This window comes from Canis lupus, chromosome 18, assembly GCF_048164855.1.
Source record: "Canis lupus baileyi chromosome 18, mCanLup2.hap1, whole genome shotgun sequence".
In the NCBI taxonomy this organism is placed as follows: domain Eukaryota; kingdom Metazoa; phylum Chordata; class Mammalia; order Carnivora; family Canidae; genus Canis; species Canis lupus.
The window spans coordinates 60,246,864-60,273,772 of record NC_132855.1 but is presented as its reverse complement, the minus strand read 5'-3'; the positions used below and the strand labels follow the sequence as shown (position 1 = coordinate 60,273,772).

The following is a 26,909-nucleotide window of genomic DNA, read 5'->3' as shown; positions in this document are numbered from 1 at the left end:
GCGACACCAGCGACGCGCGTGACGGCGCCAAGGTGCGACGCCGCAGGGCACGCGATGGCCCCAGGCGCTCCGAGGGCGACGACACCAAGGAGCACGTGAGGAAACCCCAACCACCTGCCTGGGCAGCTTCACCTCGTACACCTGGTGGTGGCCCCTGCCCCGCCCCCGCCCCCGCCCCCGGCGCCCCGGAGTCCCCAGGCAGCTCACAGCCTCCTGTGCCCCATCACAGAGCTGGCTTCGTGGTCTCCCGGCGCCTCCCTCCGCAACCGGCCCCCCGGGGGCTCCGCCCTCCCCGGTGTTCCCCGTCCTGGACCCCTCGCTTCCGACCCCCCGTCTCAGGGGCCCCTTAGAATGCACATCCTGGCTCACTTGGGTGGGCTGTGGTTCCCACAGCAGGGCTGTTCTGGCCTGTCCACTTGTTTCCCAGATAACAGGACGCCATCGGGTGCCCTGAGCGGAGGCTTGGGATGGGAAGGAGCTGCTCCTGCTCCGGGTGGGCAGAGGAGCTTCCCGGGGTCCTTCCTGCCTTCCTGCCGGAGGGCGTGGAACCATAGCTTCTCCACCAGGAGTGACGTTCCTGGGGGACACTTGGTCATGTCTGGATACACTGTTGATCACCGTGGTGGGCGTGGGATGCTGGCATCTAGTGGGGGGTTCAGGGATGCAGCTAAACATCCTGTAATTCTCAGGCCGCCCTTCCAGATCCAAACGTCAATAAGGCTGAGTTGAGATACCTTGGGCTGCAGGCTCCCCAGGGACCGCTGTCCTGTGGGGTGAGGCTGAAAGCTGGCCTTCTATGGGTGCACTCAGCGTCTGCAGCACCTGCTGGGAGACAGAGGGTGCAGCGAGTCTCATGTTTGCCTCGAGAATAGACAAGATGGTTAGAAGGTTTCCATCGCGTTGGGCCACTCTTTCCTGTGGCTTTAGTGCGGGCTATTGCGAGTGTTGGTGTTTCTGGTTGCAGGCTTCTACACCCAGCTTGGACACATGGGAGGAAGGAACAGCCCAGGGAGCTCCCAAGGGGCGGTTGTTCAAGTCCTGTGGTGCCTGTCTAGTCTATGTGTCTACTCTGCACAGTCCTGTGATGTGTGACTCGTGTTGTGGTGAGTAGTGGGAGGAGCAGAATGGAATGTGTTCATCATTCTTGTCTGAACCTGAAGGAACTTCTCCCAGCTGAGTTAGTTTCTTCCAAACTGCTATTTTCACTTGATGGATTTGGTGTTTAATTTCTGTGTTTGAGGCTTTCCTTTGATGTCTGCTATTCCTTTGTCTTCCAACTGAAATTAAGACTGCTGGAGTGAAAAGTGATTGGAAACTCTGGGGTGTGGGCAGTGCTGGGTGAGTCATGGGAGCAACTGATGTCACTACCTTCAGGACATTCCTCTAAGCTTGTCAGATTCTCCAGATGACCCCAAATTCCTTCCTGAATGTCAGGGATCTTACGCAGGTTCTGACAGCTCAAGTAGAGGTTGTTGTATCTTAACATTCCGCATTAAGTATATATACCATCTCCTAACCTAATTTTAGCATTCAGGGCCCTAAATTGTGGATTGCCTGTGTTACTCTCAAAGAAAACAGAACTCCAGATTTCTGCAATAGTCCATGAGGCCCATTAGCCCAGAGGTATGGAGTGGGGTGAAGACTTAGGGATGTGGCTGCTTCTCAGTTACTGCCCGACATTCCTGGGTTTACCATTTCCTTCCACAGTCACATCTAGACACACTGCTTCTTGTTGAGGATTCTTTATTGTAGATCAGGATGTTTTCCACTTTCTGTTAGGTCAGGTATTACTTATAGATCTGCCATCCACCTGATCAAAACCTTTTTTTTTTTTTACTAAGATATAATTTATACACAGTAAAATTGATCCAGTCATGAAAGTTTTGACAAATGCTTGCAGTCATGTTGCCACCACAATCAAGCTATAGAAGAGTTCCACTGTCTTCCCAGTTCCTTTGAGCCCCAGTAGAGTCCTTCTTCCCATAATGCCTTGAAACAACTATTCTAGATTTCCACCCACATCGTTTGCCTTTCCCAGAATGTCATATCCAGTCTTGTAATTATAGGTTCCCTTACTTAGCAGAATGCATTTGAGATCCATCCATGTGATGGCCAGTAAAACTGACTGGGCCTCAAAATTTCTGTTCTGAGACTTTTAAACTATGAATTTAACTAACTCTCTAGTACTTATGGGACTGTTTAGGCTATTGGTTTCTTTTTGAGGGAGTTTTGGTACTTTGTACCTTTCAAACAAATTGTCCATTTCACTTGAGTTATTAACTTATGGCTGTAAAGTTGTTAGAAAATATTCTCTCATTATCATTTCAATGCCTGTAGTAATGACCCTCTTCTGTTCCTGATGTTGGCAGCTTCTAACTAGCTACTGTTTGATTTATGAAGGCCATTGTCTATTTGTATGCTACTTTACTGAATTTTCATCCATTTGTGATAGCTTCACATTGATTATTTTTTAGTTATTGTGTTCTAAGAGCTCTTTGTATATTCTTGGTACTGGTATCATCAGATCTATGATCTGCAAATACTTTCTCACAGTAGGTTGGCTGTCTTTTCACCTTTTTGAATGTGTTCTATGACACACAAGATTTTTAACTTTAAAGAAGCCCAATTTATTCTGGCATTTGTACTTTCAGTGTCATATCTAAGGAGTCACTACTTAACCCAAGGTCATTAAAAGTTACTCCTATGTTTTCTTCTAAATGTTTTATAATTTTAGCTCATATGTAGGCCTGTAATCCATTTTGAGTTAAATTGGAGTATGGTGTGAGGTAAGGTCCAGATTCATTATTTTGCATGTGGATATACAGTTGCCTCAGCACCATTTATTGAAAAGACTATTTTTTTTCCATTGATTCTCTTGGAACCCTGTCAAAAAACGATCGGCCATAAATGTAAGAGTTTATTTCTGGACACTTGATTCTGTTCTATTGATGTGTATTTTGATTCTTATGCAAGTTCCACACTGCTTCAACTATAGTAGTTTTGTAATAAGTTTGTCATTACAAAATTAAGTCCTCCAACTTTGTTTTTCTTTTTCAAGACTGTTTTGTCTATTCTGAGTCCTTTTTCATATGAATTTTAAGGTCAGCTTGTAAATTTCTAAGAAAACCAAGCTGAAATTTTGATTAGGCCTGCAATGAATTTGTAGATCAACTTGGGGAGTATTACCATCTGTGATGGTTTGAATTGTGTCCACCGCCCCCCCAACAGATGTTTAAAACCTTTCTTCCAATACCTAAGAATTGGAAATAAGGTCATTGCAGATGTAAAGTTAAAATGAGGTCGAACTGGAGTATCCTTTTTTTTTTCTTATAATAAATTTATTTTTTATTGGTGTTCAATTTGCCAACATACAGAATAACACCCAGTGCTCATCCCATCAAGTGCCCCCCTCAGTGCCCATCACCCATTCACCCCCACCCTCCTCCCCTTCCACCACCCCTAGTTCGTTTCCTAGAGTTAGGAGTCTTTATGTTATCTCTCCCTTTCTGATATTTCCCACACATTTCTTCCCTCTTCCCTTGTATTCCCTTTCACTATTATTTATATTCCCCAAATGAATGAAAACATATATTTGTCCTTCTCCGATTGACTTACTTCACTCGGCATAATACCCTCCACGAACTGGAGTATCCTTGATCCAAAATCACTGGTGTCGGGATGCCTGGATGGCTCAGTGGTAGAGCGTTTGCCTTCAGCCCAGGGCGTGATCCCGGAGGCCTGAGATCGAGTCCCACATCGGGCTGCCTGCATAGCCTGCTTCTCCCTCTGCCTGTGTCTCTGCCTCTCTCTGTGTGTCTCTCATGAATAAATAAAAATAAAACCTTAAAACAAAAAACAATTCATTTAAAAAAAAAAACAAAATCACTGGTGTCTTATGAGAAGATGAGAGAGAGGTATACAGGGAGAAGATGGTCGTGTTAAGGTGCAGAGACAAAAATCTCTGGAGGCAGAGATTGGAGGGAGTGATGCATCTACAAGTGAAGGAATGTCAAAGATTGCCAGAATCCACGAGAAACCAGGACATGGAGATAGACTACCTCAGAACCCTCAGATACAGTGAGCCCTGTTGACACCTTGATTTTGGACTTCTGGGCTCCAGAACTGTGAGAGAATACATTTCTGTTGTTGTAAGTGAAACATGTGCTACTTTGTAATGGCAGTCCCAGGAAACTAGTACAGATTTTGATACCAGGACTGGGGTCTGGTAAGTTTGAAATCTGAAAGGCAGATTGAAGGCATGGATATCCAAGCAGGTGTTGAAGTTAAGGTTTGCAGTTTGCAGTCTGCAGTGTATGTGGGCAGGCTGGAAATGCAGGCAGGATTTGTATGTGGCAGTCTTAAGGCAGAACTCCTCCAGGATACCTCAAGATTTTGCTCCGAAGGCCTTCAAGTGACCAGGTTATGTCCACTCATATCCAGGGTAATCTCTCCTTTACTTAAAGTAAATGGATTGTAAATATCGATTGCATTTACAAAATACCTTTATAGCAACATCTAGAGAACATCTGAGCAAACAGTTGGACACCATAACTTAGCTCAGTTGACACATAAAATTGACCATGACAGTCCATTACTTGTCAATTCTGCATCCATACACATCCCTTTAATACATAATATATAAATAAACACAATAATGAAGTCATATTTCCATCTAAGATGATAGAACCATCCTGAGCATATGAAAATGCACTAACCCTTTTCCCAGGAGAGGATGCAAAGTCCATGGGTGATGTTCATGCTTCTCCCTGATGCCCAAGACATACATACATTCTTAACAAAATGAGGAAAAAATACTAATAACAACTAAAGTTTCTGCAAATGGTCACATGGTCCTTGCTGATATCACATTCCATATCTCTTTGCCCTCAGCAAGCACCCATGGCTCTTGATCTGGTGAGATGACTCAAATCTTCCTTCCTACAGGACCTGTGCCATTAGTGTCACCTGAATTGTGGTGTTTGTTTTCCACTGATTTAATCAAGGGTTTGGACATGCTGGAGACACCCTGAGACATCACCTGCGTTCCAGAGTACTCTCCCTCACCTCCACTATGAACAGGCAGTTGATTTCCTTTTGGTGTAGTTGCTCTTCATTTTCTTCATATTTTGTTAGGGTTGCTAATAATGGCTTCACTTTCTTTCCTGAGTTGGCTTGTGCTTGGCCAGTTTTGCTAAATCACACTGATTCTTTAGAGTTGACCTATATATTTAAATTATCAAGAAGGGATGGTTTTAAACCATCCTTTGTCAGTTCCTCAGGCTATGTTCTCCTGTGCAGTAATTTTGATACTGGGTTGTGCAGTGGCTTAGTTGCATCATGGGAAATGCATCTGGGAAGAAATGTAATTTGTTGGTGAAGGGTATATATATCTATTCATTGTGAATATTATGCATCCATAAACTCTTATTTCTAAGGGTTTCTATGAGAAATACCAGTGTGATGCAATGCGTGTGTAACACAAGTCTCTGTTACCGAAATCCCATACTGATGGGATTTTGCTTGGTGTTTCTTCTTTCATGGCTTCCCTGGTTCCTCTTGTTAAACGAGGAGGGACGTCCGTGCTGCTGTTCTGTGACATTTGTGGCCTCATCTGAAAGGCTTGTGCTCAGTTCCCCATTCTCGTTTCAAGCTGCATGTTTCTGTTCTCACGTGGGGCTGCCAGTACAGACTCTATCCACTTGTGCAAAGGAACCAGAGTCCTGGTGACACAAATCCATGTGCAGAAACACTTAATGTGGGGCCTCTTATCTCCCAAGCTTCCAAGGAATCTATCAGTATCTCAGAGGTAATTACCATTCAGTGAAGACTGTTCTTTTGCATCTGATCCCTGGGAATCCTGCATCCTATGTGTTGTCCTACAGGACCACTGCCCTCAAGGCCCTTCATATCAGTGTCTTTCCTTCAGGAGGTCTGATACCCTGAACTTTCCCTCAGCTCCACCCCAGGCCCCAGGCTGGAACCTGCCCCTTGGACTTCCATGCAATTGGCAGAAGGTAAAGAGCATTTGGAGAAGAATGGCATCCAATTTGAGAAGGCAAGAGCATGGGGAACCCCTCCATGGGAGGAAGGTCTTGAGGAAGGGGATGATCCTTTCACTTCATGGTGAAGTGAAGAACATGGTTGCTTGGTGTGGGATGTGCCCACAGAGCCAAAGCCCACATTCCTGTTGGTTGGGTGCAAAAGGTAGGTGAGAGACAGCTCTCCAGAGGCGTGTTGACCCATTCCGTGTGGCTAGCAACACCAATGAAATATACTGACGTAGCATGTTTTCATTTATCCTGGGGCAGTTTAAGACAGATCATCATTCCAATTTGTAGCAGTTTTCTGTAAGTATAGCACCCTGGAAAGAAAGACGGAGTTTGTTCTGAGCTGGGAATTGGAAAGGGCTGGGCTTGCCTGCCTCCTGCAGCCACAACTTGGGTTGTGGGTCCGGCCAGCCCCTGCATGTGTGGCGAGCAGACCCTCTGCCCTGAGACATGTCCTAGCCCTCCTTCTGCTCACAGAATGCTCCCAGTCCAGAGGTAATGCTCCTCTGCTAAGGAGTCACCAACACTGCTCTGCAGACCCAGAAGCCCCAAGAGATAAAGAAGAGCTGGATAAGTGAGGATACATGGAATCATGTCTGCCCAAGGTCTAACAGGCCAGGGGTGCCCATGGCCATGTTTCCTCTTCCTTTACACCATCCTGCTCTAACAAACTTATGATCTTGAGATGCTCTCAGTAGTGATGGGCACCCCTGGCTGGTGGGGAGGATGCCTTTTCTGCCTGCCCTTCCTTGTTCCAGGTGAATCTTTGCAGGTGTGTCCTCATCATCCAGGCCAGTGTGAAATGTTACATACTTAGACTCAAATCCAATATCCTGTTGGACAAAGCAGTCTCTGAAAAATGAAAGCATTTCAGAACCATTAGCTTTCACCTCTCATTTCTGCTACAACATCCCTACTTGTAGTGGCACTGCTTCACAAGACCCCTTTGTTCTGTCCTCTTGGCACATGGCATGTCGTCTTGAACTCTTCCAGGGGAGGACTATAAAATGTGCTACAGTGAGCACCAGGACACATATGCATTTCAGTATCCTGTAGAATCTTACTTAAGCCTGTTGGAAGAAGGGTTTAGGGCTAGCAGTTAGGAAGACCTGAGGAAACTATCAAGTGTAAACAACAAGTCAGAAAAGTGAATTATGGATTGGGAAAGGATGTAAAGCATACTATTGGCAACATTCAGTATGGATCAGGGCTTTGTAATGTACCTGCTCTTGATGGAGACGCTCAAAGAGCTTACCATCTCACTTCTGCACAGGATTCATGGAAATGGTCAGGGTTGAGGTAGAAAGGGAACAGTGCTCACCCAGAGAGCTAGAAACATGTATCAATAGAACAGGGTTAACAGGAATGATGAAGCAACCTCTCCTAATCTGGATTGTACAGGGAGTGACCCAGGTTCTCCCCAGGGTCATACAGAATGGTGATAGCATCTCTTTTAGTACTGATTATACAGTGAATACCACTAGGTGTTCTTCATTTATGGTAATGTTTTCCATGTCTTTGTTGTCAGCCTTTTTTAGCATCTCTTCTTCAAGTTAGGGGAGTTTTGTCTTTTAGCCTTAGTAAGCTTTTTAATCATGTATTTTTAATGGTTGTTATTAAATCCCCTTCTACTCTTTTGAAAAGAACTTGTTTTTTTTTAAAGATTTTATTATTTATTCATGAGAGACACAGAGAGAGAGGGACAGAGACGTAGGCAGAGGGAGAAGCAGGCTCCATGTAGGGAGCCCAACGTGGAATTTGATCCTGGGACTCCAGGATCACACCCTGAGCCAAAGGCAGATGCTCAACTGCTGAGCCACCCAGGCGTCCCCATGAACTTGTTTTTTAAATTGTATTCATGTAAGTTTTAGGTCCCCACCCAGGGACCCCCTAATGAGCTGTTAAAAACAAATGAATGGAGAGATATCCAGAGTTCATGGATACAAAGGCTTAATGTTAAAAATGTACCTGTCTCTAAATCCACCCATGGGCCTAATGTGAATTTAATCAAACTATGACCTTGCAATTACTTGAGTGGCATGGCATGGCATGGCAGACAGTAATGGGTTCCCAAAGTTGTCCACATCCTAATCCCCATGTACTGTAAAAAATGTGCCTCCCATGGTAAAAGGGACTTTGCAGGTGTGATTAGGTTAAGTGCTGGGATGGGGATATCTTCATGTAGTATCCACATTGGCCCAGTGTGAAAACACAAGGGTCCTTACACAAGATAGGTAGGAGGATTCATGTTAAGAGAAGGCAATGTAACCATGGAAGTAGAGATTGAGTGATATGGTCATTGGCCAAGGCATGTGGTAGCCTCTGGAAATTGGAAGCAGCAAGGAATGGGTTCTCTTCCAAGAAGAATTAGTCCTGCAGAAACAATTGTTGATTGTAGCCCCATGAGACTCACTTCAGACCCCTGACCCCAGAACTGTCAAAGATAAATATGTTTTAAGCCATGCACATACATACACAAGTCTGGAATAGTTTTTAAAGTGCACTAAAGACTGGTCTTAAAGTTATAATTCATGTGGAAGGGTGAAATCAAATAAAAATAAGACAATTTCCATTCAAATATCAAATCTTATGACACTGTAGTAATTAAAATACAGTGGTGCTGATGCAGACACAGGAGCTGGCTGATATTGGATAACTGATGGTGGAATTGAGCACAGGATCAAGATTCAGAACTCATTGAACAGCCTTAATAACAGCTTAGACCTAGGTGAAGAGAGAGTCCATGGACCAGAATATGAGTTGGAAGAAACCACCCAGAATGGGAAGGGAAAGGGGAAATTCAGAAAGGAAGCATGAATGTACTTCAGTGCTATTGGTGTATATATATTTTTAAGGAAATAGTGCATTTTTTTGTTTTGATTTTGGTTCAAATAAAATCATAAGAAACTCTGATTCTGGCCAGGATGGAGTATCAGGGACAGATTTACCTTCCATCTGAAACCATGAAGAAATACAAAAAGAACAATTATAGGAAACTGGTTTTCAGGAGCTGAACTTCAGGCAGTACATGATTATAATCCTTGAGAGACAGGAAATAAATGGAAGTATCCCCAGGATTGTCTCAGTTTACAGGCCACAGCACAGGAAGAAGGATCCTAGATGAAATCTGGAAAAACATCTGCCTGACTTAGGACTCCAAGGTGGCCCAAAGTCTCCACATAGAGAACCAGAGGTATGAAAACCACACAGAAGTGAACTGTGGAGGATTGAAGAGGACCCCCTGTGGGTGCTCAGGTGAGCATTGATCAGCACAAATGCATACAAAAACTGCCCAAAGCCAGGTAAAGCCTCCCAGAAGAATGAGAGGGAACACTACTCAGTGTTCGTTCACACAGGGCTGGGAATAGTGGTTCCAGCCAGCCATGAAGAGCTCATAATTCACGGAGCACAGGATAGAGTGCTCGTTGAGTTCTGACTACAGAAGTGTGGAAGAATTAGCCCCAGACTGAGCACTACATAAGGCATGTGGTCAGATACCAAAAGCAAGACCTGAAAGACCTGTCTATATTCAAATAACTTTAGTGCATCCCAGATAGAGCTGGGAATGATGTGTAGGAATACAAAAATATCCTACACCCACAAGGTAAAACTCACAGTATCTGGCATCCACTCAAAGAGCACTGGGCATGTGAAAAAGTGAGGAAACACAACTCACAATGAGAATTTTTAAAAGAAAACAGAAAGTGACAAGTGTTGATGCAGATACGGAGAAATTGGAACCCTCATGCACTGTCAGTAGGAATATAAAATGGTGCAGCTACTGTGGAAAATAGTACAGCCATTCTCAGAAACATTACACATAGAATGACCATGAGCCATCAGTTCCACTGCTGGTACATAAGCCAAAGAACTGAAAGCAGGATATTGAAGAGATATTTGTACATCCATGTTCATAGAAGCACTATTCATAGTCCTTAAAATATGGAAGCCACCCATGTGTCCATCAATGGCTGAATGGACTATTAAAAGATGATCTATCCATAGGATGGAGTATTATTTTGCCTTAAAAAGGAAGGAGCTTCTGACACATGGTACAACCTGGATGAACCTTGAGAACACTGTGTTATGTGAAATAAGCTAGTCACAAAGTGACAGATACTGTAGTATTCCACTTACATGAGGCCCCTAGACTAGTCGAATAGACACAGAAAGTACAGTGGTGGTTGCTAGGGGCTGGGGATGAGAGGATGGGGAGGTATTACTTAATGGGTATAAAGTCTTAATTTTGCAAGATCACAAGGTCCGTGGTGGTGATGGTTGCACTATGATAAGAATGTAATTAATGCCAGTGAACCGTACACTTTAAAATATTTAGGATGGTAAATTTTATGTTATGTGCATTTTACCACAATAAAATAATTAGAGATGCCACAGGAAGTCTGTCCTCAGGCCCATAGCTGCAGCAAACAGTGAGCACAGCCAGGCAAACAAAACCTCACACTAAAGGCCCTTTCCCCTAATCAGTTTGACAATAGTTACAAAGCATGCTGAAGGACCAAACCCAGTGTGAAGAGACAGAATAGCAACAGAACCAGGCCTGAAGCTGGCAAAGATGCTGGAATTACCAGACCAGGAACATAAATTATGGCTCATATGCTAAGGTCTCTGGTGGATAAAGCAGACAGCATAAGGAACAGATGGGCAGTGTGAGCAGAGAGATTGAAGTGCTAAGGAGGGGGCTTAAAGGCAATGTTATAAATAAAAAAATCTGTCACAGAAATGAAGACTGCGTTTGCTGGGCTTATCAGCAGATGACACAGCCATGGGAACAGTCGCGGATGCTGAAGATGTGTCCAAACCAACAGGCAACGTGAAAAAAAAAAAAAAAAGAACAGAATGCCGCAAAACTATGGGACAATCATAAGAGATATGACATACACATGATGGGAATATCAGAAGAGGAAAGAGAGAAAGGAATATAAAACATATTTGAAGCTATAATAACTGAGAATTTCCCAAAACTAATGATAGACACCAAACCACAGATCCAGGAATCTCATAGAGTATCAAACAGGATGAATAAAAAAAATATACACCTAGGCATATCATATTCAATGCAGAAGAAAATTAAAGACAGAAGAAATCTTGAAAGGCATCAGAGGGAAAATCCTTCCCATAGAGGAGCAATGTCAAGAACTACCCTCAACCTTTCCTCAGACACTACACATGCAAGAAGAGATGGCAATGGGGTATTTAAATGTTGAGAAAGGAAAATATCCACTGACCTAAAATTATGTATTTAGTGAAATTATCCTTCAAAAGTGAAATGGAAGTTAAGATTTCCTCAGAGGGCACCTGGCTGGCTTGGTTCGTGGAGCATGCAACACTTGATCATGGGGTTGTGAGTTCAAGCTCCACTTTTAGTGTAGAAATTACTTAAAAAAAATCAAAATCTTAAAAAAAGTGTAAAGGCTGTGTCAGGCAAAAATGATCGAGGCATTTTGTCATCACAGATATTTTGAACAGTATTCACAAGTAGATGATGGTAGCCAGAAGGCAGTGAATAACATGCTCAAAGTTCTGGTGAGAAAAAAAACCTATCAACCAGGAATTTTATATCCAGCAAAGTAATCTTTAAAAAATGAAGGCATAATAAAAACATTCCCAGATAAACAAGAGCTGAAAGAATTTGGTGCTAGCAGACCTGCTTCACAAGACTTACTCAGGAAAATTCTTTGTGTTGAAAGCATGTGACAACAGATGGCCATTAGGGTGCATGTGAAGAAATTAAGCACTCTGCAATAGGTCTTCTGTAGCTCATTCTGAGAGACTACATAATGGGGGCACCTGGGGGGTGCAGTCGGTTAAGTGTCTGACTCTTGGTTTGGCTTAGGTCTTGATATCAGGGTCATAAGAACAAACCCCATGTTGGGCTCCATGCTCAGCACAGAGTCTGCTTGAGATGCTCTTTCCCTCTTCTTCTGCCCCTGCTACTACTGTGCGCGCTCTTTCTCTCTCTCTCAAATAAATAAATCTTTGAGGAAAAAAGAAGCCACATAATGCATGTATCTTCTCCTACGACCCCTTTACTCGTTTAAAAAACAGTTGCATAAGGCAATACACACACACTTGTATTTGGGGTCAGTACAAAGGAATGTCATATTTCTGATGGTAACAGCACAGCAGCCATGTACAGGTAAGGAAATCACACAGGAAGATGTGCACAAACCAGCACATTGATGTGACTGAATGCTATTGTACAGTGTAAAGGAGAAACTGCACATACAACAGGAGCATGGAGGGGAATTTCCAAAATCATCATGCCGTGGGGATTTGTTGTTAAACAGCTCTTCTCCCAGTCATGTTTCCTCTTTCATTTTCCCTGTAAAAGCAAGAAGAAACCCAGGCTCCCTGTGACACAAGTTTTGCTAAGCCTTCTCCCACTGTACAGTGAGGAGCCTCCTTCCCCCCAGTTCCCAACAGCACACTCGTCTTTAGTGTCCCCAGTGTCCACATTCCCACCACATTTCCATCAATCCAGTCTAGGCTTTTTCTACCATGTCCCCAGAGTGCTTCCAGCCACCACCCTCTGCCTGATTCCAAAGCCACCACACACTTAGGTAGATATTAAAACAGCAGCTCACGCTTGGTACTAAGATCTGTATTTGTTTCCTATTGGTGCATAACAAATGATTACAAACCTGTCAGCTTGCATAAAAACAGCTATTTGTCATCTCACACTTTGTAGGTCAGGAGTCTAGAATGGTGTGGCTGGATTCTCTGCTCAGGGCATCATTAGGGCTTCAAAACAAAAGATATTACTAGAGGTAAAAAAAAAATGACATTTGACGGGTGGCTGGGTGGCTCAGTCATATGGGCATGTGCCTTTGGCTTGGGTCATGATCCCAGGGTCCTGGGATGGAGCCCTGAGTCGGGGGGGGGGGTGTGTCCTTGCTCAGTGGGGAGTCTGCTACTCCTGCTCCCCCCTTGGGCTCTCTCTCTCTCTCTCTCACACACACACACACACACTCTCTCTCTCTCAAATAAATAAGATCTTTTAAAAAGTGACATTTGAAAATAATAAAAGCATCAGTTCATCATGAATTGTGTTATGTGTCATGAAGATGCAATAGTTATATAGCCACTTGAAAACAGAGTCCCGAAATTCCTGTTTCAGGAACTGACAGAATTGAAGGGAAAAGCAGACAAACAATAACAAGCTGGATACTTTACTTATTTTTTAAAAAGATTTTATTTATTCGTGAGAGACACAGAGAGAGGCAGAGACAGGCAGAGGGAGAAGCAGGCTCCCTGCGGGGAACCTGATGTGGAACTCGATCCCAGGCCTTGGGATCATGACCTGAGCTGAAGGCAGACACTCAACCATGGAGCCCCCCCGTCCCCTAAGCTGGATACTTTAACAGCCCACTTTCAATACTGGATAAAATGACAAAGCTGAAGACCAGCAACGATGAATGAGCCTGAAACATACTGTAAGCTAACCAGACTTGACAGGTTTCTACAACACTTCCCCTGACAGCGGCAGCATACACATCTTCCAACTTATGGAACATTCTCCAGAATGGACCATATGCTAGGTCAAAAATTAAACCTTGATAAATTTAAATAAAGAAGTCATAAAAACTATGTCCTCTAGTCGAAATGAATGAAACCTGAAATGAATAATAGAATAAAATCTGGGAAATTTGAAAATATGAGGAGATTAAACAACACACTCCTCAGTAACCAGGGGGTCAAAGAAAATATCACAAGATAAGTTAGAAAATACTGTGAGCTAAATTAAAATGAAAGCACAACATCCACAACATGTCAAAGCATAAGAGATATAGCTCAAGCAGCTCTTAAAAGGAAGTATAACTTTAAATGCCCACATGAAAAGTGAGAGAGTTCTCAAACCATGTCTAACCCTCCACCTTAAGTAACATGAAGAAGCAGAAACAAAACCAACAGTGAAAAAAAAGGGGGGGGGAGAGATAATGAATATGGGAGCCAATCAATGAAATACAAAATAAAATAGAGAAAAATCAACAAAATTGAAGGCCTTAGACAAGATCAACAAAACTGACAAACTAGCTAGACTGACAATGAGAAAAAAGGAAGACTCACATAATAAAATCAGTAATTATTTACAAAAAAAAGTTTTCTGTGGGAATATTATTGACATCTGTGACAACTAATGAGAAATTGAGATGAAATGGATTGATTCCTAGAAAGGCACAGACTATCTAAAATGACCCCAGTAGAAATAGAATGTCTGAATAGACCTATTACAAGAGATTGAGTAAATTTAAGATGTTCCAGAAATAAAAACCCCAGACTAAATGCTTTTGGGGGTGAATTCTACCAAACATTTAAAGAAGTAATACTCATTCACAAAGTCTTCCAAAGATAGAAGTTGAGGGAGTGCTTTCAATTCATGCGACCCAAATATGACATCGTGATCAGAATGAAATTGTGTCATTTGCAATGAGGTGGGTGGAACTAGAGGGTATTATGCCGAGTGAAATAATTCAGTCAGAGAAAGAAGAATACCGGGTGATTTCACAGCCTCCCTTATTGTATAAACAAATTCCTTATAATAATTCTCTTTTTATCTGTCTCTCTACATAAGAAGGAAGCATTCCTTGCCTGAATATTGACAAGGACATTGGTTTCCTCTTGCCCTTAGACTGGAATGTCCACCATTGACTCTTCTTGTTCCCAGGCCTTTGGACTCAGAGTGAAACTATGCCATCAACTCTCCTGATCTCCAGTTTGACATCTGCAGGTTTTGGGACATCTCATTTCACTCATTGTGTAGAATTTAAAAAAACAAAACAAGGGAACTTAAAGGAGGGGGAAAAAAAGAGGGAGACAAACCATAGAGACTCTTAACCATTGAGAACAGACTAAGGGTTGAAAGAGGGATGTGAGTGGGCGATGGGCTAGATGGGGGTGAGGATTAAGGAGGGCACATGTGATAAGCACTGGGTGATGAACCACTACTAGATCCCACTCCAGAAACTAATATTACAATGTACAGCAACTAACTAGAATTTAAATAAAATTTTGAAAAAAGGAAAAAGATGCTGCTTGAGTTGTGTCAAAGTTTTGAATAATTTTCAAAGTTCTGAAAAAGTTGGTTGTGATAGCTTTTGAAGCTGCTTAGCAGAAAAATGGAAGATGTGATTTCACCTTTCGGAAAGGTGTGATTCTTAAGAGGTGGTGTGGTGATGGGTAATGGTATAGTTCCACACCCTGGTTGGGGGTTATCTGAATCTGTTCACAGGATCCAGATGGACAGAGCCCCACGCACATGTGGGTTTTAATTTTATTATTTTATTTTTATTTTTATTTTTTTAATAATAAAATTATTTTTATTGGTGTTCAATTTGCCAACATACAGAATAACACCCAGTGCTCATCCCATCAAGAACCCCCCTCAGTGCCCGTCACCCATTCACCCCCACCCCCCGCCCTCCTCCCCTTCCATCACCCCTAGTTCGTTTCCCAGAGTTAGGAGTCTTTATGTTCTGTCTCCCTTTCTGGTATTTCCTACCCATTTCTTCTCCCTTCCCTTCTATTCCCGTTCACTATTATTTATATGCCCCAAATGAATGAGACCATATAATGTTTGTCCTTCTAAGATTGACTTATTTCACTCAGCATAATATCCTCCAGTTCCATCAATGTTGAAGCAAATGGTGGGTATTTGTCATCTGTAACGGTTGAGTAATATTCCATTGTATACATAAACCCCATCTTCTTTATCCATTCATCGTTTGATGGACACCGAGGCTCCTTCCACAGTTTGGCTATTGCGGACATTGTTGCTAGAAACATCGGGGTGCAGGTGTCCCAGCGTTTCATTGCATCTGAATCTTTGGGGTAAATACCCAGCAGTGCAATTGCTGGGTCATAAGGCAGGTCTATTTTTAACTCTTTGAGGAACCTCCACACAGTTTTCCAGAGTGGCTGCACCAGTTCACATTCCCACCAACAGTGTAAGAGGGTTCCCTTTTCTCCTCTCCAACATTTGTGGTTTCCTGCCTTGTTAATTTTCCCCATTCTCACTGGTGTGAGGTGGTATCTCATCGTGGTTTTGATTTGTATTTCCCTGATGGCCAGTGATGCAGAGCATTTTCTTATGTGCATGTTGGCCATGTCTATGTTTTCCTCTGTGAGATTTCTGTTCATGTCTTTTGCCCATTTCATGATTGGATTGTTTGTTTCTTTTTTGTTGAGTTGAATAAGTTCTTCATAGATCTTGGAAACTAGCCCTTTATCTGATACGTCCTTTGCAAATATCTTCTCCCATTCTGTAGGTTGTCTTTGAGTTTTGTTGACTGTATCCTTTGCTGTGCAAAAGCTTCTTATCTTGATGAAGTCCCAATAGTTCATTTTTGCTTTTGTTTCTTTTGCCTTCATGGATGTATCTTGCAAGAAGTTACTGTGGCCGAGTTCAAAAAGGGTGTTGCCTGTGTTCTACTCAAGGATTTTGATGGAATCTTGTCTCACATTGAGATCTTTCATTCATTTTGAGTTTATCTTTGTGTATGGTGCAAGAAAGTGGTCTAGATTCATTCTTCTGCATGTGGATGTCCAATTTTCCCAGCAGCGTCTATTGAAGAGACTGTCTTTCTTCCAGTGGATAGTCTTTCCTCCTTTATCAAATATTAGTTGACCATAAAGTTCAGGGTCCACTTCTGGATTCTCTATTGTGTTCCATTGATCTATGTGTCTGTTTTTGTGCCAGTACCACACTGTCTTGATGACCACAGCATTGTGATCAATGCCTGAAATCTGGCATTGTGATGTCCCCAGCTATGCTTCTCTTTTTTAAAATTCCCCTGGCTATTCGGGGTCTTTTCTGATTCCACACAAATCTTAAAATAATTTGTTCTACCTCTCTGAAGAAAGTCCATGGTATTTTGATAGGGATTGCATTAAACGTGTCAATTGCCCTGGGTAACATTGACATTTTCACAATATTCATTCTGCCAATCCATGAGCATGGAATATTTTTCCATCTCTTTGTGTCTTCCTCAATTTCTTTCAGAAGTGTTCTATAGTTTTTAGGGTATAGATCCTTTACCTCTTTGGTTCGGTTTATTCCTAGGTATCTTATGCTTTTGGGTGCAACTGTAAATGGGATCGACTCCTTAATTTCTCTTTCTTCAGCCTCATTGTTAGTGTATAGAAATGCCATTGATTTCTGGGCATTGATTTTGTATCCTGCCACGCTGCCAAATTGCTGTATGAGTTCTAGCAATCTTGGGGTGGAGGCTTTTGGGTTTTCTATGTAGAGTATCATGTCATCGGCGAAGAGGGAGAGTTTGACTTCTTCTTGGCCAATTTGAATGCCTTTAATGTCTTTTTGTTGTCTGATTGCTGAGGCTAGGACTTCCAGTTGCGAAGAGGGAGAGTTTGACTTCTTGGCCAATTTGAATGCCTTTAATGTCTTTTTGTTGTCTGATTGCTGAGGCTAGGACTTCCAGTTGCTACGTTGAATAGCAGTGGGGAGAGTGGACATCCCTGTCTTGTTCCTGATCTTAGGGGAAAGGCTCCCAGTGCTTCCCTAGTGAGAATGATATTTGCTGTGGGCTTTTCGTAGATGGGTTTTAAGATGTTGAGGAATGTTCCCTCTATCCCTACACTCTGAAGAGTTTTGATCAGGAATGGATGCTGTATTTTATTAAATGCTTTCTCTGCACCTAATGAGAGGATCCTATGGTTCTTGGTTTTTCTCTTGCTGATATGATGAATCACATTGATTGTTTTACGAGTGTTGAACCAGCCTTGTGTCCCGGGGATAAATCCTACTTGGTCATGGTGAATAATCTTCTTAATGTACTGTTGGATCCTATTGGCTAGTATCTTGTTGAGAATTTTTGCATCCATGTTCATCAGGGATATTGGTCTATAATTCTCCTTTTTGGTGGGGTCATTGTCTCGTTTTGGAATTAAGGTGATGCTGGCCTCATAGAACGAATTTGGAAGTACTCCATCTCTTTCTATCTTTCCAAACAGCTTTAGTAGAATAGGTATGGTTTCTTCTTTAAACGTTTGATAGAATTCCCCAGGGAAGCCATCTGGCCCTGGACTTTTGTGTCTTGGGAGGTTTTTAATGACTGCTTCAATTTCCTTCCTGGTTATTGGCCTGTTCAGGTTTTCTATTTCTTCCTGTTCCAGTTTTGGTAGTTTGTGGCTTTCCAGAAATACGTCCATTTCTTCTAGATTGCCTTTTATTGGCGTATAACTGTTCATAATGTTTTTAAAATCGTTTGTATTTCCTTGGTGTTGGTAGTGATCTCTCCTTTCTCATTCATGATTTTATTAATATGAGTCTCCTCTCTCTTCTTGTTAATAAGGCTGGCTAATGGTTTATCTATCTTATTAATTCTTTCAAAGAACCAACTCCTGGTTCTGTGGATCTGTTCCACGGTTCTTCTGGTCTCGATTTTGTTAAGTTCTGCTCAAAGCTTTATTAACTCTCTTCTTCTGCTGGATGTAGGATCTATTTGCTGCTTTTTCTCTAGCTCCTTTCGGTGTAAGGTTAGCTTTTGTATTTGAGTTCTTTCCAGTTTTTGAATGGATGCTTGTATTGCAATGGGTTTCCCCCTCAGGACTGCTTTTGCTGCATCCCAAAGATTTTGAACGGTTGTATCTTCATTCTCATTAGTTTCCATGAATCTTTTTAATTCTTCCTTAATTTCCTGGTTGATCCTTTCATCTTTTAGCAGGATGGTCCTTAACCTCCACGTGTTTGAGGTCCTTCCAAACTTCTTGTTGTGATTTAGTTCTAATTTCAAGGCATTATGGTCTGAGAATATGCTGGGGATGATCCCAATCATTTGTTATCGGTTCAGACACGATTTGTGACCCAGTATGTGGTCTTTTCTGGAGAAAATTCCATGTGCACTTGAGAAGAATGTGTATTCAGTTGAGTTTGGATGTAAAGTTCTGTAGATATCTGTGAAATCCATCTGGTCCAGTGTATCATTTAAAGCTCTCGTTTCTTTGGAGATGTTGTGTTTAGAAGACCTATCGAGTGTAGAAAACGCAAGACGGAAGTCACCAAGTATAAGTGTATTATTATCTAAGTATGTCTTAACTTTGGTTATTAATTGATATATTTGGCAGCTCCCACATTCGGGGCATAAATATATTGATGATTGTTAAGTCCTCTTGTTGGATAGATCCTTTAAGTATGATATAGTGTCCCTCTTCATTTCTCACTACAGTCTTTGGGGTAAATTTTAGTTCATCTGATATAAGGATGGCTACCCCTGCTTTCTTTTGAGGACCATTTGAATGGTAAATGGTTCTACAACCTTTTATTTTCAGGCTGTAGGTGTCCTTCTGTCTAAAATGAGTCTCTTGTAGACAGCAAATAGATGGGTCCTGCTTTTTTATCCATTCTGAACCCCTGCGCCTTTTGATGGGGTCATTAAGCCCGTTCATGTTCAGAGCTACTATTGAAAGATATGAGTTTAGTGTCATCATGATATCTATTCAGTCCTTGTTTTTGTGGATTGTTCCACTGGACTTCTTCTTAAATGGGAATTTTAAGAGTCCCTCTTAAAATTTCTTGCAGAGCTGGTTTGGAGGTCACATATTCTTTCAGTTCCTGCCTGTCTTGGAAGCTCTTTATCTCTCCTTCCATTCTGAATGAGAGCCTTGCTGGATAAAGTATTCTTGGTTGCATGTTCTTCTCATTTAGGACCCTGAATATATCCTGCCAGCCCTTTCTGGCCTGCCAGGTCTCTGTGAAGAGGTCTGCTGTTACCCTAATACTCCTCTTCATAAAAGTCAGGGATTTCTTGTCTCTTGCTGCTTTAAGGATCTTTTCTTTATCTTTGGAATTTGCAAGCTTAACTATTAAATATCGAGGTGTTGAATGGTTTTTTTTTATTTTAGCGGGGGATCTCTCTATCTCCTGGATCTGAATGCCTGTTTCCCTTCCCAGATTAGGAAGGTTTTCAACTATGATTTGTTCCAATACATATTCTGGCCCTCTGTCCCTTTCCGTGCCCTCGGGAACCCCAATTAAACGTAGGTTTTTCTTCCTCAGGCTGTCGTTTATTTCCCTTAATCTATCCTCATGGTCTTTTAATTGTTTGTCTCTTTTTTCCTCAGTTTCCCTCTTTGCCATCAACTTTTCTTCTGTGCACTCACTCTTTCTTCCACCTTGTTAACCCTCGTCATTAGGACTTCTAGTTTGGATTGCATCTCATTCAATCGATTTTTAATTTCTGCCTGATTAGATCTAAATTCTGCAATCATGAAGTCCCTTGAGTCCTTTTTGCTTTTTTTCTAGAGCCGCCAGTAGCTGTATAATAGTGCTTCTGAATTGGCTTTCTGACATTGAATTGTAATCCAGATTTTGTAACTCTGTGGGAGAGAGGACTGTTTCTGATTCTTTCTTTTGAGGTGAGGTTTACCTTCTAGTCATTTTGCTCAGTGCAGAGTGGCCAAAAACAAGTTGTATTGGGAAAAGGAGAAAAAGAAAGGAGAGAAAGAAGGAAAGAAAAGAGAAAAAGAAAAAAGAAAAAAAAAGGAAGAAAGGAAGAAAAAAAAGAGAAGAAAAAAAGAAAAAAAGGGTGGGGGAAGCAAACAAATCTAAAAGCAAAATAATAATAATAATAATAATAATAATAATAATAATAATAATAAAACAAAACAAAACCAAAAAACCACGGGGGAGTATCTTCTGATTCTGTATACTTTAAGTCCCTTGACTTCCCCTGGAACTTGTCCGTCTAGCTGGTCTTCTGGGGGAGGCGCCTGTTGTGCTGATTTTCAGGTGTTAGCACTTGGGGGAGCTGCTCTGCCCCATCCTGGTGCAGGGCTCAGTGGGGGTTGTTTACCCCGTGAGGCCCCAGGAGGAACAACCGCAGTGGCAGGGCCAGCTCTGGAGCCCTGGAGTCAGCCCCCGCAGTAACTCGGGAGCTCTCCGTCTGCAGGGCCTGGAGGCTCCGGGGCGGGCCGCTGATCTGCTCAGGTTGAGGCAGGAGCGTCCTTGCTGTCCTGGGCCCTCCCGGCCTCTGCCTGTCCCAGGGGAGGCCGGATCCTGGGGTGTGTCCCGGCGCCCTGTGCTCCGGGGCCTGTGCTGTTGGATTCGGCTCCCGCCCCGCAGCCCCCTCCGCGGAGCCGCCCCCGAGCCCCCCCGAGCTGCTCCCGCCCTGCAGCCCCCTCCCCGGAGCCTCCCCCGAGCCCCCCGAGCTGCTCCCGCCCCGCAGCCCCCTCCGCGGAGCCGCCCCGAGCCCCCCCGAGCTGCTCCGGGTCCCCCGTGCACGCTGCAGCCCTTAGGGAGCTCGGCGCACTCTCCCGGGGCGCAGGTGCCTGTTAGTGTCCCCGGGAGCCCGAGGGCATCCCCGCCCTCCTGGGTCCTGCTCCACCTGTCTGCGAGCCCCTTTCCGCCTGGGAAGGTCGGTGCAGCTCCTGCTTCTCCGGGACGGGGCTCTCCTGTCCTGGGGACTCTCGCCCCGGCCTCAGCCCGGCTACTCGCGGGGCCCCTCCCCCTTGGAGGCCTTTTGTTTCTTTCTTTCTTCCCCGCCCCCTCTTCCTACCGAGATAGAAGCACGAACTCTTCTCACTGTAGCATTCCAGCTGGTCTCTCTTTAAATCTCAGGCCAAATTCGTAGGTTTTCAGGATGAGTTGAAGGTTATCTAGGTAATTTGCTGGGGACAGGTGACTTGGGGACCCTACTCTTCTGCCATCTTGCCCCTTCCTTCCCACATGTGGGTTTTTAAAGGTGAAAGCTTAAGGACCAAAGGTATATGGCACTCTCTATTTTGTAGTTTGTAGCTTCTTGCAAGTCTATAATCTTTTCAAAGCAAAATCTTAAAAAAAAAACCCAAATGTCTTTTTAAAATGCTTGTGTTAGAAAACATAGTAAAAAAGTGAACAGAGGATATTTTTAAATTTGCAAAATATTTAAAGTTCATAAAGTGGCATCGGTTTAGGCTCGTACTATTTGTGGGATTAAAAGAATATTTGGTTAAATTCAGAGCAAAAAAAATCTCTCATTTTACCTACATGTGTGCATAAAATATATAAAATAAGCAGTTTTTATTCTGATTTTGGGTCTTATCCCCCCTGTGGATCGTAAAGACATAGGCTGATTGCTAAGAGGGGAGGGAGATTAACCTGGATTATATAGAAACTTGTGCTTAATTTCAAAATTTAAAGTAATCCTATAAAATCAGAAAACCCTTATTATTAAAAAAGGTGGTACCAGTAACAAAAGAAATCATGAAATCTGTATAAAGAATGTGGAATCGAAATGCTATTAGAGATGGCAAATGATGCTTTGCTGCCTCTTGCCCTCTGTAACGTTCAATGTGCCATTGTCTGTTTTACCGCCATTACACGTTTATATATCTGCATAGATATATATTCCACTGCTGCCGATAATGTCTCAGTGAACTGTGTCGTCATATGCCTAGTGGTAAAATGCACATTGTGGTAAAATATACCCAAGATGTATCATTTTAGCCACTTTTAAGTGTATGGCATCGAGTGCTGTGCAACTGTCACCACCACCCGTGTCAAGAACTTTTCCATCATCCTACAGAGAAAGTGCATGCCCATTAACTAGCTCCTGCCACCCCTCCTCAGCCACTGGCAACCTCTGTTCTACTCTTTTCTGGTACATTAGGCCCTTGTAAAAATAGTTATGCAAGTGGGATGACACGGGGTTTGTCCTTTTGTGTCTGGCTTATTTCGTGTAGTGTGGGGTTTCCGAGCACCAGGATCTCCTCCTGTGAGGCTGGATGGCACTGTGTTGTGTGTATCCGCGGCCGTGCACTCATTCACTCGAGTGCGGCCACACTTCAGCTACGGTGGGTGGTGCTGCCACAAACGAGTGTACAAAAATACCAGTTTGTTTGCCTGCTTTCAAGCCCACTGGATATATTCCTAGAAGTAGAATCACTGGGCCACACGAAGAGCCCAAACTGAATATTTTGGGGAGCCATCTCCCCCAGCGACACCCAGGGCTCCAGTTTCCCCGCAATCCTGCTGACACTGGTCAGTTTCTGGTTTTATTTTTCAGAGAAGACATCCAGGGGGCGCGAGCTGTCTCTCATTGTGGTTCTGATCTGCATTTCCGCCTCTGAGCGCTGGCGAGCATCTTTCTGTATTCCTTTTGGCCCTCTGAGTGTCTTCTTTGGAGAAATGTTTGTCCAGGTCCTTTGTCGGGGTTTGAATTAGGTTGTTTGCATTTTGTTGTTGTACTTTAAAGTTTTATTATATTCTGGGTATCAATCCCTAGTGAGATATGTGACTTACAAAGATTTTCTCCTATTCTGTGGGCTGCCCTCCCTCTCTTGTGATAGTGCTGTTTGATGCACAAAAGTCCCTAATTTTGATGAAGCCCAGCAAACGATATTCTGGGATCTTCAGAAAGTGCCCTTGCTGCTCCCTGAGCAGGATCAATGTGCAGCCTGACACCAGGATCCTGAGCCTGGGCTCCCCTCCCCAGCCCACACTTGGGCCTGAGTCCCATTTGCTCCAGGCCATATGTGCACCATCCCAGCTACAGTGTCAGCCTCACCTGGCTGAATCACATTCTCTGAAGTGGCCTCCTTACTCTCCCATCCACACTGGTGCTACGCCACCCCCGAGGGACTCTGGGCAGACCTCTAAGCCCCTGGCCATTCTGTGTCTCACACAGGGGCTCAGACCCCAGCCTGATCACTGAGCGCCCCAATCCCCAGGCCTGCTCTCTGCTGTCCTCATGTTCTGGCCATGAACCTGCACATCCTCTGTGGGGGACTCAGCTGTCTCAGTGGGTGCTTTATCTTTGCAACTAAGCCCTGAGCTGGGGACAGGGACACTGGCAGAACCCAGATGCTCTGCAAGATACGACCCTGTGCCCTACCTTGCTCTCTGCACAGCCCAAGCAGCATAACTCGCCTTGTGGATGAAATAGGCAGGTGGTCTACAGCTGGCCCAGAAAGGGACAAGCCCTACCATGATGCTGCATCTTCACCATGGCATGTCACTGTAAAGGGCTTCCAGAAATGAGGTGCGTGTAGCCTTCTGTCTGTAGCCTCCAGAGAATTGGCCACAATCTCCTAATATGATTGGGGAACACCCTCTCCACACCACCACCAGCTCCTATCAGAGAGCCTCCCCTCCTGGGGTGTCCACAGACTCCATGAAGTCTGAGCACAGAGCTGAGGAGCTCAAAGAATAGCAAACCCTGGAGGACAGATCTGGGGACAGAAACCAGCCTCAAGTCTCAGAACCAAGGGGCCTGAAAGAATCATACAGCCTTTAAATCCAAAGGAACCCTCAGCTCATACCACACAGTAAGGAGACAACCCAGCTGTGTGAGGTCCACAGCTGTCTGTGCAGGGGTCTGTCATTCATGACGAGGGGCTGCTGAACACTCTCCACCCACCAAGAGCTGTGTCCTGTCAAACCCACCACTAAGAAGATAGGTGGCTGCAATGGGACAGCCCCCTCCTGTGTCTCATCTATAGAACAGAACATTGCACCAAGTGAGCCGGGGCCATGCAATTCGTGGGGCATTGTGGACCAGGCAGGGGAAGGCAGGAGTATCTATGACAGGCCTGGGAAGACAGGGAGATCTAGAGGAGGAATGGGGGGAGAGAGACATCTAGGACAGGCCTGAGCACGGGGAGATCTAGGACAGGTCTGGGCATGGGGAGATCTAGGACAGGCCTGGGAACAGGAAGATTAGGACGGACCTAGTGGTGGGAAGAGCTTTTGTTTGGTTGCCAGTGACTGAGTGCCCCACTCCCCAGGCCTGCTCTCTGCTGTCCTCATGTTCTGGCCATGAACCTGCACATCCTCTGTGGGGGACTCAGCTGTCTCAGTGGGTGCTTTATCTTTGCAACTAAGCCCAGAGCTGGGGACAGGGACACTGGTGGAACCCAGATGCTCTGCAAGATACGACCCTGTGCCCTACCTTGCTCTCTGCACAGCCCTGTGCTTCAAGCCTGTCATCCTCTAAGTCATCGTACTGCAGGGGACACAGTAATGTCTGATTCCTGGGCCAGCTGTGGGCAGGCTATGGAGGCTGGAAGTCTGAGTGCTGATCCCTGGACAGCTAGGGAACTTTCTCCTCAAACGGAAGCTGCAGCCCAAGACCCAGGAGGGCCGCGTGCGGGTCAGCCAGGAGCCCAGTGTGCACAGACCTGGCCCCCGGGTGTTCTGCTGAGTCAACGCTGCTCCCACCACCTGGTGGGACCTCGGGTCAATAGCAGGGGCTGGAGGAGGATTCCTAGGTGGAGGCCGCACACAGTTGAGCCCTGCACCCAAGGACAGGGGAGCCAGAAGCTGCAGGGGGAGATGCACCCTTTGAACTCAGGGACCCATTCTCTGGTGGGAAGTGCCTGCTGGTGGGGGGGCTGGCTGAATTTCCTCCCTCTCCTGGGAGCACTCCCCTCCATCCTGGAGGGGGGGCAGGGAGGGTGTGGGAAGGGGGCTGTGAGAGGGGTCCAGAAAGGCCCGAGTTCACCCAGGACACCCTCCAGCTGCGTAGGGAGCGGTTAGCCCCCACTCTCCCCTGGGGCCACATGTGACAGAGGCCATCCGGCCCTGCTGGGAGCTCCTGTCCTCCACCTCCCTGAGCCCTGGGGTCAGTGTTCCCTGGACAGTGTGAGAAGGAGCGGGGTCAGCCAGTGGCCGCCCAGGAAGGGGGCAGCATCCCAGGAATGTTCTGCTAATCCAGCTCCTGCCCGAGGTCAGCCCTGACCCAGCCCTGGGGAGCCTGCTCCTGCAACATCATGTCCCTCTGTGCGACAGCAACACTGCCTGGTAGCTGGGCCTGTCCCTGTGTGTCCAGCATGGTCCCAGACCTCGTGTGCACCACCCGGGGCTTCTGTGTGGACCCTGGGGACTACTCAGTAGGACCCTCCTTACACAAGTGACTGTCTCAGTCACCCCCACGTCCTCCTGTCCCCCCGGGACTGTCCCCCTGACCGGCTTCGTCACCCCCACATCCTCCTGTCTCCCCCGGGCTGTGCCTCCTGACCTGCTCCGTCACCCCCATGTCCTCCTGTTCCCCCCCGGGGCTGGCCCCCCTGACCTGCCCTTCACCCCCACATACTCCTGTCCCCGCCAGGGCTGTCCCTTCTGACCTGCTCCATCATTCCCACGTCCTCCTGTCCCCCCTGGGGCTGTCCCCTCTGACCTGCTCTGCCACCCCCACATCCTCCTGTCCCCTCCGGGGCTGTCCCCCTGACCTGCTGCATCACCCCCACATCCACCTGATCCCCCAAGAACCGTCCCCACTGACCTACTCCGTCACCCCCACATCCCCTCCTATACAACACTCCAGTATCTCCTTGCCATGGAGACCCCGTCCACCCACAGCCTGGACCTTGCTCTGGCCCCCCTGCACCAGTTCTGCCCTGGGGGACCCATTATGGACAAGACAGGCCACAGCTCGGAGACCAGGAAGGGGTGCCTGGCCCACCCGGCCCTAGGGTGTCAGCACAGACCCTGGGGTCCTGAGTGCAGGCTCAGTGCATGGTTATCCCTGTGCCTCATGCCTGCACTTGGTCTGATCCTTCCCCCTCCCCTGTCTCCTGCTTGAATCCCCCTCCCACGCCTCCAGCACCCCTCCAGCCATGGCAGGCCCCTGGCCTGTCACCTTAGGGTTCCCCCATCCCAGCCCTTTGCAGGAGGCTCAGCCACAGGGGATGTGCCTGCAGCTGCTGCTTCCTCGGACCCAGCACCCAGGCCTGCAGACAGCTTGTGAGGCCACCCCAGTACTCATGCAGCACCCAGAGTCATGAGGAATGAGACTTACTTGTAGTTCAGCCACCAGGTCAGGGGAGCTTTGTCATGCACCAGAAGCTGACTGATGCATAGCTGGTAAGCAGGAGCTGGGTGGGGTGGGATCGGGCCCCTGGATGCCC

General features: G+C 45.3%; 1 long non-coding RNA gene across 1 annotated transcript; it reads left to right on the top strand.

Annotated features, from left to right (window-relative positions):
* Positions 1–15: 15 nt before the first annotated feature.
* On the top strand, positions 16–15,224 carry LOC140609320 (uncharacterized). Its single transcript, XR_012011222.1, has 3 exons — positions 16–95; positions 965–1,103; positions 14,698–15,224. It is a non-coding gene; the product is annotated as an uncharacterized lncRNA (long non-coding RNA).
* Positions 15,225–26,909: the final 11,685 nt, after the last annotated feature.